Genomic DNA, 23,175 nt, shown 5'->3' on the forward strand with positions numbered 1-23,175 from the left:
ACCTCCCTGCATCCCGAGGCCATACGGTCATTCTCATGATTGTGGATCGGTTTTCCAAAATGTGTCACTGTGTTCCTCTCAAGAAGTTACCCTCTGCACAGGAGTTGGCCACGATTTTTGCCAGGGAGGTCTTCCGGTTGCACGGTTTGCCCAAGGAGATTGTGTCGGATCGGGGGAGTCAGTTTGTGTCCAGGTTCTGGCGCGCCTTTTGCTCCCAGTTGGGGATTCATCTCTCCTTCTCCTCGGCCTACCACCCTCAGTCCAATGGGGCCGCAGAACGATCCAATCAGGCCTTGGAGCAATTCCTTCGTTGCTATGTCTCCGATCACCAAGACAATTGGGTTGACCTCCTGCCTTGGGCTGAGTTTGCCAGGAACACGGCGGTGAACTCTTCCTCTGGGACGTCTCCCTTCATGGCCAACTATGGGTTCCAACCTGCCGTGTTACCGGAGGTATTCTCTCCCCAGGATATTCCGGCTGTGGAGGATCACCTTTCCGTCCTACGTGCTTCTTGGGTACAGATCCAGAAGTCCCTTGAGGTCTCTGCGCAGCGCCAGAGACTCCAGGCTGATCGCAGACGAGCGCCTGCTCCTTCCTACCAGGCCGGAGACCGTGTATGGTTGTCCACCCGCAACCTCAACCTTCGAGTGCCCACTCCCAAGCTGGCGCCTCGCTTTGTTGGTCCCTTCCGAGTGCTTCGAAGGGTAAACCCGGTAGCCTATGCCCTTGCGCTTCCTCCTGGCATGCGGATCTCCAACGTGTTTCATGTCTCCCTGTTGAAGCCTCTGGTGTGTAATCGTTTCACTTCGTCGGTTCCTCGGCCTCGTCCGGTCCGAGTGGGCAATCGTGAGGAGTATGAGGTGAGCAATATCCTGGACTCACGCCTGGTCCGCGGTCGGGTGCAGTTTTTGGTTCATTGGCGTGGTTATGGTCCAGAGGAGCGTTCCTGGGTTCCCTCCGCAGATGTCCATGCTCCTGCCTTGCTCCGAGCCTTCCACGCACGCTTCCCTCAGAAACCGTTCTTTACTCCGCGGAGGAGGGGCCCTTGAGGGGGAGGTACTGTCATGGTCTTACCTTCTTGCTGTTCTCCTTCGTTTGACATGTGCTGGCGGCCATCTTGGTTTCTGGGTTTCTTGTAGCCTCCCACCCTGCGGCTCCTCCTTCCCACTGGGAGGAGCTGGATGCCTAGCTCATATATATAGGAGGTCTGTGGCTTCAGTTCCCTGCTTGGTCCTCCTGTGTTCACATGCTACTAAGACTGCTGCTACTTCTGGTTCCTGTTCCTGGCTTCGTCTGACTACCCTGCTGGTTCCTGATCCTGGCTTCGTCTGACTACCCTGCTGGTTCCTGATCCTGGCTTCGTCTGACTACCCTGCTGGTTCCTGACCCCTGGCTTCGCAAAGACTCTGCATCGGTTTCGCCATCCGTTTGGACTTTTGCTTTATAGCTTGTTTTTCAATAAAGCTTTCTTATTTTTACTTATCTATTGTTGTACGTCTGGTTCATGGTTCCGTGACAGAGGGACCTTGATCTTCCTGCACTTCTGCTGGAGAACTGGACGTAGTGGGACCAAGTACTCCATTCTTTCAGAAATTGTTGCACTATTCTCTTCACTAGAGATTCCAATCCATGGTCCTCGTGCACCCTCTCACCGGCTGCTTGAGCAAAACATGGCTCACATAGGGACTTGTCCTCCGGGACATGCGCCCCACAACCCCAACAGGCTCTCTGGTATGTGCGGTGACTCTGGTATTGTTTGTGGTGTCTGGGGGAGGAATTAGAGCGTCTCCCCTGCTGCCTACTCCCTGATGGAGATTCATGGCGCTTTGATCTGGAGGATGAACTCCCACGAGGTCTGACAGGGTCTCTTTCTTGGGATAAACCAGGCCTGGAAGAGCTGATGGAAAAAGAGAAAGTCGGGGAGACACTGGATTTAGCCATGAAACAGGGACCAGCTAGCCCTCCCCCGCCCCCCCTGAAAAATGCCAGCACCCACCTGTTGTGAGAGGGCTGGCCACAGGAGGGCGGTGACGCAGGATCCATACTTCAGGCCAACAACCAGACTGATAAAGAAAGGTAATACACATCAGACACCAAGATAATATAGTGATACAGTGTGAGGTAGCAATCCACCCCCCCCCCCTCTGCAGTCAAGTATCCATTGCACATACCTGTAGCAAGGAATCCAGATACACAGGGAAGCTGCCACAACGCCCACAGTACCTTCAGAGGTACAAGGGAACCGACAGCTGCTTAAATCTCCCGCCGGAATGACGTCAGCGGTGATGCGGCCGTGATCGCTAGTGCGCATGCACGAACCAAGCCTCGGCTTCGTCCGCGACGCACTGCGCATGTGCGGGACTACGGAACGTCCATCGATTGGTCGCAGGAAGCAGAGGAGGAAGAGGAAGGGTTGCTGGAACGCAGGAAGCGTTCCAGCGCCATTGAGGCCATACAAACGCCGCACAGTGATAGAGAAAGACACAAACAGAGTATACATAAATGACAAATACCGCTGCCATGAAGAGATGTAATGAGAATCTTCAGACTCTGTCAGAGGACGCCGGCCAGGCTTCAGTCAACTGCAGAGAGCAGGGGAATTTTAAATGTCACTCACCCGCCCGTGACTGGGCCCTGGACATGCAGACACTATCCAAAGTATCCTGAGGTAAGCCGGACAATAGTAAGACATCAGAATTGTAGGTCCTTGGAGGAGTACAAAAAAGGAACACCTGCTGTACCTTAGAGCTGAAATTTATGGGAGGGGGGGTCCTATACCCTTGGAGTGGAGGCGGGGTTAACCCACACGTAGGCTGCCATGGAGACTGACAGGAAATAAAAATCGCACAGGTGATCAAATACCACCAAAAGAAAGCTCTATTTGTGGGAAAAAAAGGACATCAATTTTATTTGGGTACAGCATCGCACGACCGCGTAATTGTCCATTAAAATAACGCAGTGCCGAATCGCAAAATAGGGCCTGGTCATTAAGCAGGAAAATCTTCCGATATTAAAGTAAGTTAATTTCGTTGACTAAAATATTTTCGTCAACTAAATGAACACTATTTTAGTCGACTAAAATACGACTAAAACTAAAACAATTCAGATGACTAAAATACGACTAAAACTAAAATGGTATTTTAGTCATAAAACTAAAATATGACTAAAACTAACATGACATTTTAGTCAAAAGACTATGACTAAAACTAAATCAAAAAATGACATCAAAATTAACATTACTCTGCTGGCCATTGCTAAATCGGCAACACAATTCCATCCAGAGCCTGTAATAATGGCTGTAAAAAAATGTATTGCACTACTGCATAAACGTAAGTAAGGGGCATCTTCTGAGCTGCAGAAAGAGAAAAAAATTAGGAAAAAGGTAATCTATTCAGGTAATGACATTACAGTCAATGGAGTTTACCATTTTTTTTTTTTTGTTTTTGTATTTTAAAGTTGTACTTCTGTTTGTCAAAAAGCAATATTTTTGTTTGTTTATGAAACTTGGATTTATTTATAAAGACATTATATATCACAATGGCTAAATCTGTTTCTGTAGTGCATGTTCAAACCTTTATTATCATACAAAATAACATATTATTAGATTTTTACTCCAGGAGAAAAGTTGTACAATTAGTTTGGAAATTCTAGAGAAATGTATAAAATAAGGCATTACAATTTACCTAAACCTATTTAAATTGTAGTTGACTAAAATGTATGTGATTTTAGTCGACTAAAATGTACTGGAGATTTAAGTCAACTAAAATGTACTGGAGACTTTTGTCGACTAACATATGACTAAAACTAAAACAACTCAGATGACAAAAATAAGACTAAAACTAAAATAGCATTTGAGTCAAAAGACTAAAATATGACTAAAACTAAAATGGCATTTTAGTCAAAACACTATGACCAAAACAAAATCAAAATTTGCTGCCAAAATGAACACTGCCCCCAACAAATGCAGCATATCATCTGCACATCATCTGCACATAGCAGGAGTTTTTCACACCCCTGAATAGACGCAGAGGCCTGAATGTGCATGGCCAGTGTCTCTATCGCAAGGGCAAACAGTAAAGGGAAGATACAAAAGCTTCACCCAAGTGACAAAGGTATCCCGAAATCCAAAGCAGCACCTCCCAAAGATACAGACACACTCAATGCTGACAAATGCCTTCTTAGCACTCAGCGACAGCAATGCTCTCAAACCCATATTGTCAGAGGGGGTTTTCATATTTACAAAGAGTTGTGGCAGATTAATGGCAGTCGATTTGTGAGGCATAAAGCCTGCCTGATCTGGATGGATGATACTAGTTGTAACCTTATTCACAAGCCTAGCCAGTATCTTTGCTGGAATTTTTATGTCTGTCTGCAAAAATTAAATGGGTCTTTCCACAAAGTTGTCATTTTAACAAGTTATGTCTCACACACAACATACATTACACATTACACTCCAAAACACATTCTGCTATGCCTCCCAGGTATGAGGATACCACATGTGTGAGACTTTTTCACAGCCTAGCTACATAGAGGCACCCAAAATCCAAGGAGCACCTTTGGGCCTTCAAGGCACATAAATTACACGTAAACTATGCATCTAATTTCCTGACTACCTATCACATTTTTGGCATCCCTGGAGCACCAGGACAGTGGAAACCCCTACCTACCTACCTTTTGGAAAGCAAACACTCCAAAGTGTTGGGGGCACACACTCGTTGCCTTCCTATTCCTGGCAACCCAGGCTGCATCTTTCTGCATGTGTTTTTGGAAGGACTCCCACACCATTTTTTTCAATGTGTACTGTCACGTTTAAAGAACTACATCATACAATTTAGGAACATCCCCTGGCATTTTTAGGGCACCTTACATGCATATTGTTTTAAGGATTTGTGTATTTTAAATGTTAATTTAACGCACATAAAAAGACTCTCTATCTGCTTAATTTTTATTTATTTTTTTGCATAGGTACATGCCCCTCTTGGCAGTGCCCAGCTACGTATTTTGTTTAACAATAGCAAAAAAAAGTCAAAATAGCAAGATCCGATTCCCCTAGACTTCAGTTGGATTTGGCACTAAGCTTGGGATTCGGAGTCTTACCATTGGGTTCATCGAACCCTGCTCAAATCTAACCCTGCTCAGATCGAACAATGTCAGGTTGACTAATCACTAATTTTCAGTAGTTTCTTTAATCTATTTGCTGGATGCAAATAAAATGTTACAAGAAATGTGTGAGCTGTGTCCACGGGTCAGCAAAGTCTCTCTGATGGACACCTGCTTCACCACAGAGGGCATCTAAGTCTATGGTAGAGCATTTTACACGCTGGTAACCCAATTACAGCGGCATACTTGCTCATTAATAAGAACCCTTTACAAAGATCTATGTGTAGTTTGGCAAAGCGAGTCATTTCACCTGAGCCGGTTGGCGGGTCGGCTGCTGTTTTTTATGGGTGTTATTTTTTCGCTCAATTAGAAATTTAAAGGGCTAGTAAAGCTTCAGTATGGTTTGTATAAAAGAACTATTAATAGCCTTAACATGAACATATGTTTTGCTTTTAGGAACAGATCCAAAAAATGGGTATATCTGACATAATTTTCTGGCGTTCGTAGCGCTGGAGGTCACCTCTCAGTGCTGGACGTTGCTTTTTTATATGCCCTACAAATGTAGGAGCAGTTACATGTATACCTGTGAATATAATTGTTCTGGTATTAAAATTAACCTGTATTTTAGGTTTACTATTAGGCGGTTTATAAAAAAATATGTTAATACAAAAAATAAAAAAGTCTCTGGGGGTTCCTTTCTGAATGGGTTTCAGCATGTTCATCCTGCTTAAAGTGGGTCTTCGGCAGGTGATCTCTGCATGACTGACAGCATGGATGATAAAGTCTTATACAAGGGTATGGATATTAGTGGTCAGATTTAGTGCCCATTTGCACCTTTTGTAGTGCATTAATGCATGCGTGTTATATCTCACATTACCTCACATAAACATGGCTTTAAGGCAGGGGTCTCCAAATTTCCTAAAAAAAGGGCCAGTTTATTGTCCTTTAGACTTTAGGGGGGCCAGAGTGGCCAATGAAAGTAGAAAATGCCCCAGTGTCAGTGCTAGTACAAAAATGACATACTGCCCATAGCCAGCAAAGGGGGAATAGTGGCCATCATTGGTATTAGTGGGAGGAATTGTGTCTAATTATTTATATCAGTGGGAGGATTTATTTCCCATTGCTGGTGTCAGTTGGAGGAATAGTGTCCTATTATTGGTGTCAGTGGAAGGAAAAATGCCCCATTGTTGGTGTCGGTGAGAGGAATGGTTCCCCACTGTAAGTGTCAGTGGAAGGAATGGTGCCACCTTGTTGGTGTCAATAGGAGTAATAGTGCCCCAAGGGCTGGATAAAGGCATGCAAAGGGCCACATTCAGCCCACGGGCCACAGTTTGGAAGCCACTGCTTTAGGGCATCCCACAAAAAATGATAGGTTTCCCCTATACTCTTTGCTTTGTGGACATCTCAGGGCTATCATAAGGTATGGTATGTCACTTTCTACAACAGTCCACCACGATTTTCTTGGTCCTATGTTCCAGAACACTAGAAAGCCCCAGCTAATGAACTATTTAGGTTTAGGAAAATGCAGTATTGGCTTTCTATCTTTTTTTAACGTGGAACTTCACTGCATCTGAGCACCACAGACTTAAAACCCTATTTCATTAATTTTTAGTACTTAACCACTTAAGCCCCGGAAGATTTTACCCCCTTCCTGACCAGGGTTTTTTTTGCGATTTTTTACTGCGTGACTTTAACGGACAATTGCGCGGTCGTGTGACGCTGTACCTAAACGAATTTCACGTCCTTTTTTTCCCACAAACAGAGCTTTCTTTTGGTGGTATTTGATCACCTGTGCGACTTTTTGATCATGCGCTATAAACAAAAAAAGAGTGTAATTTTTGCAAAAATTACAATATTTTTCACTTTTTTTTATATGAAATTCCCCCCCAAAAAAATGTAAAAATCAAAATTTTTTAACATTTTCGGCCAAATTGTTTTACGCTACATATGTTTGGTAAAAAAAATCGCAAAAAGCGTATTTTGATTGGTTTGCGCAAAAGTTATCGCGTTTACTAACAAAGAGAAAGATTTTTGTCATTTTTGGTGGTTTTTTTTTAACGAGTAATGGCGGCGATCTGCGATTTTTTTGCGGTACTGCGACATTGCGGCGGACATATCGGACCCTAGACTGACATTTTTGACACTTTTGGGGGTACCAGTGACATTACTGCAGTAATCAGTGCTATATATATGCACTGTTACTGCAAAAATGACACTGGCAGGGAAGGGGTTAACTTTATTGGACAGGGAGGGGTTAAGTGTGTCCTAGGGGCGTGATTCTAACTGTGCAGGGACAGGTCTCCTAGTGTAAAAACAAAGATCAACGGTTCTACATGGTAGAACCGTCTGATCTTCATTTTTACACAGGGGAGAATGACAGGCGGCTTGTTTACATAAGCCGCTCTGTCTTTCTCCCGCTGTACCGGCGATCGTAGTGTGACCGGTGGACATCGGGTCCGCCAGTCACACTCCCGCACTCCTCCGTGAACGAGCCTCAGCGGGCGCGCGGCCGCCCGCTATTGGCTCTAAAAGGAGTGACAGGCGAGTGACGTTAATTAACGTCACTCTGCCTGGCCGGGGCTGACCGCCGCAGTAAATTTACTTGCGGCGGTCGGCAAGTAGTTAAAGAAAACCCCCCATCCATCCATGTCTCCATGCTTAATTTTTCTGAGAAATAATTTTGAAAAACGCACCCTGGCATTTCTGTCTGTGGCCATCTTGAGTAAGGGCAGATGATTCATGTAGTATTTACTTCCTGGAATCCTTCTCAGGCATGGACTGAGCTGAGAACCCTCCCTCCCCTCCTGAAGACTCCTGGGATGTATGATATCATTTGTCTAGGCATGGAAACCAGGAAGTAACTGAAGAAATGCAAAAAAAAGTGTAAAACAAGTAAAAATGATATACTTTCCTATCTATTTACTAATGCCGGCAGCATAAGGACTAGAAATAGTCCATGTTTATTGAGAGAGTGAAGTTCCACTTTAAATAAGGATGACACGTAGTCCATGCCCTGTTTAGAGCAGGTCTGTCAACACACCCTAATGGGTCCGAAGCTGATTACACTTTTATATGCAGCACCACTGAATAAACTTCTGAACTATGACTGATATGTATATGTCAGTAAATTGGAGACAGACCTTAGGCAATTTAGGCTGGTGGCGCATAGAATAATCTGGCTTTCAGCTCCCTCAATGTCATTAATATGGATGTAGCCTTTAAGGTAATGATGTAATTCTATATGGTCCCCTTGCGACTTTCTAAAAAAAAAAATGTGCTGCTGCATTCCAGAAAAGTTAAAAGTCAAATTCTGTCTCCTTAAAACGATCGTCAGGGACATCCCTAAAAATCCCTGGCAGAATCTCCTCCATTGTACAGTTGGTCTGCTGACAAGGAAACAGCAAGTGCTTGCCAACCAAATTTTGCTTGCTGAAAAGGCACAACTTATTCCATCTTCTAAAATTATAAACCGGGAACAGGGGAGGGGGGGGGGATATTATGGTCAATGAGAGGCTTACTAGCATTTTACATGGCAAACATAAAAAAGTTTTTAAAGATCTTGTAAACTTGGATATTCCTATATCACCCAGAAATGGAAACTGATTACACTGATCAAATTCAGCCAGTTCTTGCCAAGACCACTTTGCAACTGCTGATGTAGTTGGGTAACCTTGCTTTGCCATGCTTTTTAAATACTAATGGACTGTGGTCTTAGTTACAGTCCACTGTTGGTTCTCCTAATCTCCTGCCAACCCTGCCATCACCCTGGAAGCAGCACTTATGGCTTCTACTCTGAGCTTCATAATCTGGACCATAGGGGCCCACGCTCAAGCCCTAATGATACTCTTCCTATGAAGACTACCCTTTGTGTTACAGCTAAGGTGGCTGGCGAGGGGGGCATAATGTTGGTCTCCACACACCCTTTTATGGGGTAATCCTACTCTACCATATTTCTACTGCATTCCAGATCCATTTATATGGACTAGATTTGGTATTAAATCTTTAGGTGATATTGTGTCTAGTCGGCACTTACATTTAATGAGCTTCAACCTAGGAATGGGCTACCCAACTGGATGCTTTTTAGATTTCTCCAGATACACCATCCAATTTCCCCTATTGCCCTTGCGTCCTATAATATTAAAAGTCTCCTGTGGTCAGACACTGAGGATAAACTGCACTGTGCCCTCTACTTCCATTTATCTTGGTTGGACACCTCTAAAGTCACACAACTTTTCTCCCTCTGGCAAAGTGATATACCTACCTTAGCAGTTGATGCTTGGGAGGAAGGCATTCAACAATACTTACTTTTGATGGTCTCAGTGATATAGATATGTCCAATTGAAATGATTTAATCGAGCCTATTATTCCCGCTAAAAGCTGTCTAAAATATACAATTCTCAGGAGGTGGTATACCCTAAGTGTTGGTCCGATATGGGAACTTTCCTACACATGGTCTGGTCCTGAATGTAAGGACTGGGACCCTGCTAGGGACCCTGCTCTCCTTCCCTCCATTTCCAGGGACCCTGCTCTCCTGCTATTAGGGATCCCTGATAACATAGATGCTATCCATCAACAAAAGTCTTTGTGTTTTATACTGCCTACTATGCCAGGAAAACAATTTTACTCCAATGGAAAAATCTGATGCCTCAACCTGTTCAGATGTGGAGACATTTGGGCAATATTGTGGTTCCACTTTATGAATTGACGTACATGGGGCGTAACTGCTCGTGGAAGCTCACAAAAATTTGGGCGGAATGGGTTGAGGCGAGGGACCCGACCCTGTGAATAGCCAGTGTTATAAACCCCCATTAGGTATTTTTGCTTTGTATACCCCTGGTCACCCTAATTATTTTGCTGGTGTATGGCTGACCCTCCAATATCCACCCCCATCCTGTTCCCTTTCTTTTGCTTAGGTCCAGGTTCTGCTACTGAAAATACTTGGATCTTGTGTAGTATACTATAGATCAGGGGTCTTCAAATTATGGCCCTCCAGTTGTTCAGGAACTACAATTCCCATCATGCCTAGTCATGTCTGTGAATGTCAGAGTTTTACAATGCCTCGTAGGATATGTAGTTCTGCAACAGCTGGAGGGCCATAGTTTGAGGATCTCTGCTATAGATTGATAGTTACCTGCTTGAGCTTCTATATGAATGCTTTATGTAACACCTGGATTGTGATGGGTGAGACTGCTTTATTGTACCTACTTTTCAGGTTGGAGATAATGTTGAACTGATTAAAGATTTATATGCAAAGCTGAAAGCACTTCTGTTGATATTTTGGAGTGTGTTGAAGAGAAACTAGGTGGAGAAAAATTATGGACGATGCAATATTGGACTTTATTATTTTTATAATTTTTCTTTATTTGATTGTGGAATAATATTTGGAAGTTTGTAATATTTCAACTTATCTTTGGGTGATTTGATATATACATACAGTATATATATATATATATATATATATATATATATATATATATATATATATATATATATATATATATATATATATATAGTTGTATGTTTATTTATTTTTTTTAATTTCCTTGTTTTCCCAAAAATTCCAACTTCAAAAATTTCGCAATGCCTCTTACTAAATACCTTGGACTGTCTACTTTACAAAAAGGGTTCATTTGGGGGGTATCTGTACTGTCCTGGTGTTTTCAGGCCTCAAGAAGTTAGATAGGTCATCAGTTAATCAGGATTAATCGATTTTAAGATACATATACCATAGTCTGTGCATCTGTAGTGCCCGGCTGTGCTCGTCACATGTGGCCGACATGTCAAAATCAAAGCTTTCCTCCAAAAAGAATAACTCATTGCAAGGTAAAAACAATGTAGCAACGATACACAATCCCAGATACTTAGTATGGGATCATGCATTTTTTTTCTTATATTGTACAAAATCCCCTTGGACCCAGAAAGGGAAACACTTGGAGGAAAAAGGGACAGAAGAATGTGACAGGGGGACAGAAAGGTGCTACGGAATATATAAAAATGAAATCTCTGCAGAATTTTCACCAAGACGGTCAGCTATCTGCTGACTCCTCTAACAATAGATAGATGTCTGTAATTCAAGGGGCTGTTGTGTCTTGTGAAACCTCATTCCTCCTCTACCATGCCACAGAGTATTAGGTCAGAGGGAGCTCTGCTCTGTGTATGCTGCTTGCAATGGCCCGCAGTTCATCTCTCTATATATAATTCTGAGTCACCTTCTATCACCTATACATCATCCAGAAATTTCCATTCTAACAGGTACGTTATCCCTGGGATCAGTGAGACTCATACATCTGAGAGAAGAAAGGAAAGATCTGTTGAAGATCATGGGAGGGGTCAATTATGGCAAGTGAATGCTGTGGATGACATGCAAGGGTCTCACTACTCTCTTCTCTGATCCTTCCCTTCTTCCACTGTCCCCAATTGATCTGCTGATAGTACAGAGCCTTGGAGGCTTTATGCACATGCCTTGTTTAGTATGTATTGCTAGAGAATTCTTTGTTTTTCTTTTTGTGAGAGGATGCATGTGATCAGCACAAGGCCAACCAGCACTGTCCAGACGGAAATACAGGGGTCATGCAGCCTTATAGGATGGGAAGAGGAGAAAACTCTTCCTACAAGCTTTAACCAGACACTGATAGAAGTCACAAGACTACTATATACTGCTGATGAGAAAAGGTATTTAAGAGTTTATATTTACTAAAATAATTGCATTTCCATGTTCTGTGTTCTGTGGGAAGGTTTTACCCCCTTAATGACCATTTTTTGTGATATGGCACTGCGTTACTTCAACTGACAATTGCGCTGCGATGCTGTACCCATATAAAATTGTTGTCCTTCTTTTCCCACAAATAGAGCTTTCTTTTAGTGGTATTTGATCACCTCTGCCAATTTTATTTTTTGCTATAAACAAAAAAAGAGCAACAATTCTGAAAAAAAAAACAAAAAAAAAAACAACAATATTGTTTACTTTCTGCTATAATACATTCCCAATACAAAAAATTAAAAAATCAAATGTTTTCATCATTTTAGGCCAATATGTATTCTGCTACTTATTTTTGGTAAAGAAAAAATCTCAATAAGTGCCGGTTCACACTATAGCGAGTGCGCCGATTGCATGTAATATCGGAGCGCACTACTCCTTCATTACATGCGATTGGATGTGCAGTGCGAATTCAGCCATACACTTTGTATGGCTAAATTCTCACTGCACCCGCACAAAAGTCGCACATGAGGCATTTTTTCAGCCGCATCAGGATCGGATCGCACAGTGGTTCACACTTGTGCGATCCGATCCTATGCGAACTGTCAGATCGCACTGCGATATGTGATCAAACTGGGGGTGTCGTTAACATTTAATTGACACCCCCTGCATATTGCATATGGCAGTGTGAACTGCCAGATGTGCGTTTGCGATGCGGGAACAGGCTGCAAATTCGCAGCCTTCCCGCATCGCACAAGTGTGACCCGGCACTTAGTGTACTGATTGGTTTGCGCAAAAGTTATGTCAAAAGTTTGTCATTTTATTTATTTTATTTTTTTTACTAGTAATGGCGGAAGATCTGCAAATTTTTAGCGGGACTGCGACATTGCGGTGGACAGATCGGACACCTAACTGACACTTTTGACACTTTTGGGGGGACCAGTGACATTAATACAGTAAACAGTGCTCAAAATATGCACTGTTACTGTACTAAAGACACTGGCAGGGAAGGGGTTAACACCAGGGGTGATCAAAGGGTTAAGTGTGTCCCTAGGGGGTGCTTCATAACTGTGTGGAGGATGGGCTTATGGAAAACAGAACAGAAGGAACACAGGATCCCTGTGTTAATTACTGCCAGAACAGAACGTTTTGCCTTGTTTACATCGGCAGACCGCCATCCTGTCTCCATGAGAAGCGATCATGGGTCCCCGGCGGACATCGCGTTCACAGGACCTGCTGATTGGCTCCCCCTGTGGCAATGGACACGTGTGCGCCCCCACTAGCTGTCTCACGAAGTGAAGTACAGGTACAATATTTCGCGGGACAGAGTCGACCTGCCGCAGTAAAAGCACAGTGGCTGGTCGGCACTGGTTAAGGAAGCACTCCAGTTAATTAAAACTCATCTGAGGATTCTAATCGAAGAGCTGTCTAGATCGCTAACCCGCAACAAACGGATTCCAGCAGCAAGAATCAGCAGATTCTTGCAGCTGCAATCACAGGTGCACTTGAATAGCGGCTAGGGACAGATGTGTGAGTCGGATGCAGGTGACAGCGTCTCTGACATCATCCCTAACCACAGGTCACCCCCATCATGCGCGGCTACATATAAACAACAGAGGCCGCTGTCAGCCTGTCAGTTTTTATTAGCAGATTGGCCGCAGCTATTCGCATACACCTGTGATTCCAGCTGCAAGAATCCGATTCATAAATGGCCGTGTGAATGAGGCCTAAATATAACATCCTCACAATTGTGCCCAAGTTTCTGAAGCTGGAGGACCGAGAATACAAAACTTGCTGACCTGCTGAACTAAATACTCTGAATTATTAGTGTCAGTGCCCTCCCTGTTCTAAGATCATTGATAGACAGAGGGAGGCATGCTAAATTTGTGCCCCACCTCCACTAGTACATCACAATGGCTGACACATAAAAGCTCCTCTTAGTATATGAGAACAGAGCCATGGGAACCAGCATGCAGCATATGAAAAGTCATAACATAATGAGAAGTCTTGATCTACTTTTTATTTTTTATTTTTGTGGAACAGTGATTTAGAACACATTCCTGTACTGACTTTTACCTATAGGTAAGTTTATAATAAGGCTTACCTATAGGTAAATATCTCTTAGACGTGCACCGTTTAGGAGATATTTACATTGCATGCAGCCAGTGACATCACTGGCGCATGCGCTCTGAAGAAATCACCATCCATGCCGTTCCTTTAGAGCCCTGTGCCATGAACAGCGGCTCACGCACATATGCACTGGAATGACGTCATCGCGGCTCTGGACAGTCACAGAGCGAACCCGGAAGCAAGACAGGTGAAGGCAGGTGAATCTCAACTTCTCTTTTAAAGTGGTTGTTAAGCCACTTTATACTATCCTCTCTGGTCTGTTTAATAATCCTGTGTGTTTGTGCCCCTGTGTCTGTGTATGTGTTTAAAAAGAATAAGCCGTTCTTTACCAGTTTTCAGCACGTCGATCGCTGCTCACATGACCCACCAGCTCTCTCCTCTCCCTGTCTGACAGCTGCCTGCAGCGGGCGGAGCCAAAGATTCCCCGCTGACATCAGTCGGGATGGGAGGATGAGAGGCTGAGAGGAGGAGAGAGGCGGCGGGTCACGTGAGCGGCGATCAGCACTCTGAAAATTAAGGAGATTTGTGGCCCCGTGCACAGAGGCACAGCCCGTGACATCACAGCATGTACTGACATCACGTGCACGCATGCGCCGCCTGCACGAACCCAAAACAGAGAGGGTCAGCTTTGCTTTTGCATCAGGTTTCTCAAACCTTTGAATGCCTGAGAATGCCTGCCTTATGTGATAATGACTAAGCCCCTCCCCTTCATTACATTACAGGGGCGGAGCATGGCTGACCTTAAAATGATGCCCCCCCCCTCTGAAAAAGTTCTCCGGACGCCCATGTCAATAGTGACACACTTTCATTTTTAACATAAACATTGTAACAATACAATCAATAGTTATTATTGAAAATCCAATATATTCTTACCTGAAATACCTCCCTTCATGGTTTGAGTGTTGCCTGTCTGCTGTTCATCTTTTTCCACAATTTCCTGGAGTACCTGCATGCTTCGCAACTTCTCCTCTGCTGTTTGCTATCAATTTCTAAGGACTACATATCCCATGGTACCGTGCTTCTTGTATTAAACTCGCCTCCTGAAACCCCTCCTCTTGGCCCCTCTGTAGTTCAGAATGCAGGCTCTGTGAAATGTGTGACACAGCAGTGCCTACTCTCAGGGCATAATGAATACATGTCACAGAATTCAAGGAAGTAAATGTCTGGGGATCTTCAGAAAGTAAATTTACAGATTTGAATATGGTTTGAATGAATATGAGTAGGCAGGAAATAATAGACTACAATGTGGAAATAAAATGAATATAGGATTTTAAAATAAAATATAACCATAGATACAATGTAAGCCTCTGGTTATAGTTAACAACCAGAAAAAAAAAATACAATTCAGTAATGAGTTGGAAAAAGGATCACCCCCTTGTGTCAGTATTTTGTTGTACCACATTTTGCTTTAACTACAGCCTTTAGTCTATTGGGATATGTCTCTATTCATTTTGTACATCTAGACTTTGCAATATTTGCCCACTCCTCTTTGCAGAACTGCTCAAGTTCAGTTAAATTTGACGGTGACCATCTGTAGGCTGCAGTCTTCAAGTCATTCCACAGATTTTCAATGGGGTTTTAAATCGTAAATCCAAACAATGAAGTTTCGCTTTAAGGACTCGCCCCCCCACTCCTCTTGCACAATTGGCACTTTTGAGGGGTGTGTGTGTGTGGTGGGTGGGGGGGGGGGGGATTTGGGGCGGTTACCCGATTTTACCCTGTTTCTGGTCAAAATCTTGCCTTCTACATAGCCCCTGGGTACTACCTTGAGCGGCTGTTTTCTGAAGCTGTTAAAGCTAACAGCCACGGCTGCTACTGAGAAAAGTTGCACCGCTTACCCACCCTGTTCATATTGCTTGAATTACTGCTCTCACTATGCATTGAATTCTGTGAATGGAGGATGAGCAGCTAAATGACAGAATCGTGCCAAAAAGTTACTGTCATTTAACGGCTCCTCCTCCATTCACAAAAGGCAATGAATTGTAAGAAAGTAGTAATTTGAGCAATATGAATGGGGTTGGGGAGTGGCGTAAATTTTCTTAGTAGCAGGGGTGAATGTTAACCTTCACAGCACCAGAAGACAGCTGCTTTTGACAGTATCCAGCAGCCATGAACGAGACACTGCATGGAAGAATTTTACCAGAACCAACCTGCAGGTAATGGGATACACACCATTACACATAGCCATGGGCGTCCGCATGTGGGGGGGAAAGGGGGGCAAGTGCCCCCCCCCCTAGAATCTTAACTTCCCCTTTAAAGTGGTTGTTAAGCCATTTCATACAATCCTGTCTGGTCTGTTTAATAATCCCAATGTATGTGTTTTAAAAAATAAGCCGTTCTTTACCAGTTTTCAGAGCACTGATCACCGCTCACGTGACCTGCCTGCTCTTTCCTCTCCCTGTCTGACAGCTGCCTGCAGTGAGCGGGGCCGAGGATTCCCTGCTGACGTCAGTCAGGAGGGGAGGAGGAGGGAGACGGCGGGTCACGTGAGTGTCGATCAGCGCTCTGAAAACTGGTAAAGAGCGGCTTATTTTCCCCTTTAAAAATAAATATTCGTGAGTCGTGGCTTGCGCGGTGATTGATATCAGCAGCCGCGCGGACCACTGTCCTCAGCCCCAGGCCCTGGTGCTATCACTCCAGGAGAGGGGGAGCCTGAGGCAAGGAAATTGAGGAGATTTGTGGCCCCGTGCACAGAGGCACGGCACATGACGTCATACATACTGCATACATGAGCATTAACCCAAAACAGAGAGGGTCAGCTTTGCTTTTGCATCGAATTTCTCAAACCTTTGAATGCCTGCGCTTTATGTGATCATGACTAAGCCCCTCTCCTTCATGACTTTGTTGAAAAGGGGCGGAGCATGGCTCACCTTAAAATGATGCCCCCCACCGGAACAAGTTCTGCGGACGCCCATGCACATAGCTATTGTGTTTTGTGCTGTATCGGAAATAAAAAAAAGATGTAGCTGTAAAAAACCTAGTAGATATAATTTGTTTGAGCAATGTAAATGATTATTATTATTATTATTATTATTATTATTTTTTTTTTTTTAAGAATGATTTCACTTTTTTTTTCATATGTTTTAGTAATTTTAGTGCTGATCTTTTCCAGCCCTTTCCTGTTTGCATGCACAGGATCCAGCTTTGGCTGCACATTATTTTTATTCTAGCAAATTACTTAGAACCCCCAAACATTATATGTATTTTTATAGCAGAGACCCTAGAGAATAAAATGGTGATCGTTGCAATATTTTATGTCACACGGTATTTGCGCAGCAGATTTTTTGGGAAGAAATACAATTTCATGAATTAAGAAAAAAAACAAGTGTAAAGTTAGCCCGATTTTTTTGTATAATATGAAAGATGATGTTTTGCCAAGTAAATAGATACCTAACATGTCATGCATTAAAATTGCGCACACTCATGGAATGGCGCCAAACTATGATACTTAAAAATCTCCATAGGCGACGCTTTAAAATTTTCTAACGGTTACCTGTTTAGAGTTACAGAGGAGGTCTTGTGCTAGAATTATTGCTATAACGATCGTGACGATACCTCACATGTGTGGTTTGAACATCGTTTACATATGCGGGCACTACTTGCTTATGCGCTCGCTTCTGCGCGCGAGCACGGAGGAACTGGGTGCTTCAAATTTAAGCTATTTTTTTTTTTCACTGTACATTTAAAAAAAATGTTTTGATCACTTTTATTGCTGTCATTATGAATGTAAACATCCCTTGTGACAGTAATAGACAGTGACAGGAACTCTTTATGGAGGGATCTGGGGTCTAAAAGACCTCAAACCCCTCCTCTCCCCTTAAAAAAAATTAAAAACGCCAAGTTTGGCTGTTTTTAATGCTGCATTTTTTAAAAAAAATCTGGTGCCTTTAAGGTTCCAGTACCCAGAAGTGATGTCATGACATCGCTTCTGGGTTTTTACATCGGAGAACCGATGAGAGCCGAATACGGCTTTGTTCGGGTCTTCGGCCAGCTGGCTGGTCACTCGGGTCTCCCGTTGGGAAACGTCCCCTCCCGCTCCTTGTAATGACAATCAAGCAGCAGCTCAGCCACATCAGTTGTCATTACAAGAAAGCCGACCGTTGGCTCTAAACATCGGTACTGGGGTGATGCCTCTAGCTGCAGGCATCACCCTGGTACAACCCCCTGAAGCCAAGGTCGCATATTTAAGTTCTGTTGGCATGAAGGGGTTAAATGTATTCCACTCCATAGCCACAAAGCTAAAAGGCCACTTTTGTGCCCCAAATGATTTTACAAATTTCTATATTACCTTGTAAATATAGCAGTGACATCATCACTGTGCTGTCTGTGCGGAGAGCAGAGCTGTGGGAGGGACCTAGTAAGCTCCACCCACTACAAGCTGCCTGCAGAAAACTATAAGAGGGGCGGGGTTAAGACCAGTCACCCTGCACAAGTAGAGAGAGAGCAGCAGTGAGTGGTCTTTATTACAGGAAGCTCCTACACAGGGGTAAAGGTTCACATTCTATTACTGCACAGATCGCGAAGAAATACACAGAGCACATTAAGTTTCTAGTAAGAATAAACAAGGCTCTTGTATTTAGACAATATTTGCTTGTTTAGGAATTCAGCTTTAATGCCTGCTTCCTCGAGATTGATGACTTAGGCCAATGATGGATGGCGAACCCATAGCACGCGTGCCACAGCTGGCACGCAGAGCCATCTCTGTGGGCACGCGAGAGAGTCCATGGAGAGTCCAGGTTCCATGGCGGCGGCAGCAAACAGCGGTGAGGTCCAGGTGCTGGAATCTATCTGCACATGGTGAGCAAGTGAGTGGGCGGCCCAGCAGCCTCCGTGGGGAAGGTTAACAGGTCTGAGAGCCCAAGAGGGAGGGAAGAGCCCCACAGACTTCTTGACCCCAGAAGAGGCGAGCAGTGAGCGTAGCATCCCCGGGGCCTTCCAGAGCCTGGACTCCTCAAACCCCCTGAGCTTCAACAGTAAGGCCCATAGAACAGAATGACCAGGGGCCCAGAAGATGAGGACAACCGGGAGGCACAGGCTGTGAGGGAGCCGCTGAAAGGAACAGAGCAGAGAGAACCCCAGGATCAAGGTCGGAGACTGGCATAGAATGTACCGGGCACGATCATACACAGACAAAGACTGGGACAGGGGGGCAGAGCAGGGACTGCAGATAGGACAGAGCTAGATGTTTCTCTCTCATCTCCCCCATCACTCTCTTCTCAACTTCCCCTCTCTCTCTCTCAAGCTATCCTCTCTCTCATCATCCTACTTCTCTCTCAGTCCCCTCTCTCTCTCTGTCCCCCTTATCTCTCTCTGTCTCTCAACTGCCCCTCACTCACACTCCCCTCTCTTTCTCTGACACCCCCTCTCTCTCCCTCTCTCACCTCCCTCTATTTCTGCCCCCTCTCTCTCTCTCAACCTCCCGCTCACTCTCTCTCACACACACCCTCTCTCTCTCTCAACCCCCTCTCTCTCACCCCTCTTTCTCCCTCAGTCCCCCCTCTCTCTCACCCCCTCTCTCTCTGCCCCCCTCTCTCTCACACCCCCTCTCTCTCTCTATATCTCAACCCTCCTCTTTCTCACACCCCTCTCTCTCTTTCTCACACACCCCTCTCTCTCTCACACCCCCCCCCTCGCACACCGCCCTCTTTCTCTCACACCCCCCCTCTCTCTCTCACACCCCCCTCTCACTCTCTCCCACACACCTCCCTCTCTCCCTCTCTCCCACGCCCCCTCTCTTTCTCTCTCCTTACCCCCTCTCTCTCTCCTTACCCCTTCTCTCTCACACCCCCTCTCTCTCTCAACCCCCCTCTTTCTCACACCCCTCTCTCTCTCTCTTACACACCCTCTCTCTGTCTTTCACTCCCCTCTCTCTCTCAAGCTCCCCTCTCTCTCATCCTCCTACTTCTCTGTCAGTCCCCCCTCTCTCTCTCTGTCCCCCTTTTCTCTCTCTCTCTCACACCCTCTCTCTCTCTCAACCCCCCTCTCTCTCACCCCTCTTTCTCTCTTAGTCCCCCCTCTCTCTCTTACCCCCTCTCTCTCTGCCCCCTCTCTCTCACACCCCCTCTCTCTCAACCCCCCTCTCTCTCACACCCCCTCTCTCTCAACCCCCCTCTTTCTCACACCCCTCTCTCTCTCTCTAACACACTCTCTCTTTTTCTCTCACACACCCCTCTCTCTCTCACACCCCCCCTCACACACCATCCTCTTTCTCTCACACCCCCCTCTCTCTCTCACACCCCCCCTCTCACTCTCTCCCACACACCTCCCTCTCTCCCTCTCTCTCTCTCTCCCACGCCCCCCTCTTCCTCTCTTTCACCCCCTCTCTCTCTCTGCCCCCCCTCTCTATCTCCACCCCCTCTCTCTCACACCCCCTCTCTCTCTCTCTATATCTCAACCCCCCTCTTTCTCACACCCCTCTCTCTCTTTCTCACACACCCCTCTCTCTCTCACACCCCCCCTCGCACACCGCCCTCTTTCTCTCACACCCCCCCCTCTCTCTCTCACACCCCCCTCTCACTCTCTCCCACACACCTCCCTCTCTCCCTCTCTCTCTCCCACACCCCCTCTCTTTCTCTCTCCTTACCCCCTCCCTCTCGCCTTACCCCTTCTCTCTCACACCCCCTCTCTCTCTCAACCCCCCTCTTTCTCACACCCCCCTCTCTCTCTCTTACACACCCTCTCTCTGTCTTTCACTCCCCTCTCTCTCTCAAGCTCCCCTCTTTCTCATCCTCCTACTTCTCTGTCAGTCCCCCCTCTCTCTCTCTGTCCCCCTTTTCTCTCTCACCCTCTCTCTCTCTCAACCCCCCTCTCTCTCACCCCTCTTTCTCTCTTAGTCCCCCCTCTCTCTCTTACCCCCTCTCTCTCTGCCCCCTCTCTCTCACACCCCCTCTCTCTTTCACCCCCCTCTCTCTCTGCCCCCCCTCTCTATCTCCACCCCCTCTTTCTCACACCCCTCTCTCTCTCTTACACACCCTCTCTCTGTCTCTCACACCCCTCTCTCTCTCACACCCCCCCCAACACACCCTCCTCTTCCTCTCACACCCCGCCTTTCTCTCACCCCCCTCACTCTCTCCCACACACCTGCCTCTCTCTCTCTCCCACGCTCCCCTCTCTTTCTCTCTCTCACCCCCTCTCTCTCTCAGCCCCCCTCTTACGCTAATTGCAGTATTGGCACTTTGAAATAATTAGGTTGGCTTTGTATTGCAGTTTAGGCACTCGGGCTCAAAAAGGTTCGCCATCACTGACTTAGGCTTGTAAACTAACCTACATTTACTGTGGCCGTGGGAAAACGCAAAACGCGGCAAAACTGTGCCACAGTTTTGCTGCATTTTTACGAGGCCGGCGGTCAAAACTTTCCTATCCTGAATGCAATTTTTGGGAGGTTAAAGCTCATCTAAACGCGGCAGCTTCTAAACTTTGCTAAAAGCCTATAGGCTTTTATGGAGTTGAGTTTAGTAGCTTTGGCAAAAAAAACACCAAAAGCTCCTAAGATCACGTTTTGGAGCTGCCAATGTAGGCTAGTGTACATAAAGACAGTAGAAAGTGGAATTTGGGATAAATCTTCCACAATCACTGTGCCGCCAATCTCCGCCATTTATTTACTGTTAAAGTCATCCTAAATATTGACATAATGTTTGACCTTGGTGTAGCTGAACAGACTGCACAAATGTATAAAAGGCGGAATGATAAAACCTTCGAGGTTGTCACTTTGTCACAGTCAGCATCGCTGGAGAAATTTATTCAAAGGTCTTAAGATGCCTGAACCTGATGGATAGCCCTGAGAGAGGCATAAATATTTTTCAGCGGGATCTGAGCCTAAGCAGACGGAAAAGTGACTTAATTTCTCCATTCATTTGTTTGCGTGTTTGGTTCACAATAGCGTGTCATCCAAAAATATCGAGGCCATTTTTGTGCTCCAGAAAAATGTAACCAGGGGCTATTCCGTCCAGAAGGTTTACTGTTTATGGACAAAATAAATGTAAAATATTTATAGATGTTTATACAGATAGGAAGGTAGGAGTTTTGGAATTACACAACATATTTTTCCTGGATACGTATCAAATTAAAGTAGATTTAATCCCTAACTGAATTACATTTAGTTTGCTTTGAGCACTGTGCATCATACACATTTGCCTTTTTATAAAAAAAATAAATTTCTATTTTTTACTTGCTTTAGTCCTTTGTTACAACTCTCTACTACTGATCTCACACAGCCTCTTTGCAGCCACTTCCTGTGTGCATGCACTCCAGCAATGGCTACATCATGGCATTTCTTAGAGTGGGTTATGGGGTACAAAGCTCCAAACTGTCCCTGATTTGGAGGGACTGTCCCTGATTTGGAACAAAGTCCCTCTGTCCCTCTTTCCTCCTCATTTGTCCCTATTTATCTTTCAAAAAGTGTTTCCCAGTGCTAAACCTTTCATCCAATTTATAAATTGCTGCATTTGTAAATTTCAAAGACCAGTATAAAATAATAGTAGTGATAAAAAAAAAAGCACTAGTGGGTTTAACTAATATTTTTTTTTTTGTATAATCCTCATTTAGGGGGCGTGGCAGGTGGGTGTGTCCAATGCCTACATCGTTTTGCTAATAGGTGTCTCTTTTTCCCATCTCAAAAATTTGAGAGGTATTCCTGGTGGTGGTGACAACAGTGGGCCATGCCGAAGTAATGTGCGTTGAAATGGCCACTTGTAGTCTTAAAGCGGAGTTCCGGGCACAAAATCTGTATTTTTTTTTTGTGCCCCTCCGCTAGCTACACATAACCTGAAAAGGAATTGGATAGTTATTTATTTTTTTTTTGTACACTCACCTTGTAATCGAAGATCGTAAATACTCACCTCAGGGTACTTCCTCCTCCAGCGCCGAGGCTCACCCTGTCACTTCCTGCCTCGCGATGATTCCTGGGAGCTGAACGTCATCGCTCCCAGGAATCAATGCGACGGCACCGGCCCGCACGTCACTTCCGGGCGACGAGAAGTGACGAGAGGGGCCGGTGCGGCGCATTCTGGGAGAAGAAGACGTGGAAGAAGACACCGAAGAGGACCGCGCCGGCTTCAGCTGCCCACAAGAGAGATGGAAACGCTGTGGAAGAAATTTTCAAAGTAAGTATTTCTTCTTGCAGGTAAGTGCGAACCGGGACAGATCAGAGGCTAGCCATTGTGGAATGTGCTAGCCCTGACTGTCCTGGGGGTATGTTCATCAAAAAATGAGATCTGTGCCCGGAACTCCGCTTTAATCTGAAGCCTGTG

Source organism: Pelophylax lessonae (assembly GCF_965119305.1).
Source record: "Pelophylax lessonae genome assembly, chromosome: 4".
Taxonomy (NCBI): domain Eukaryota; kingdom Metazoa; phylum Chordata; class Amphibia; order Anura; family Ranidae; genus Pelophylax; species Pelophylax lessonae.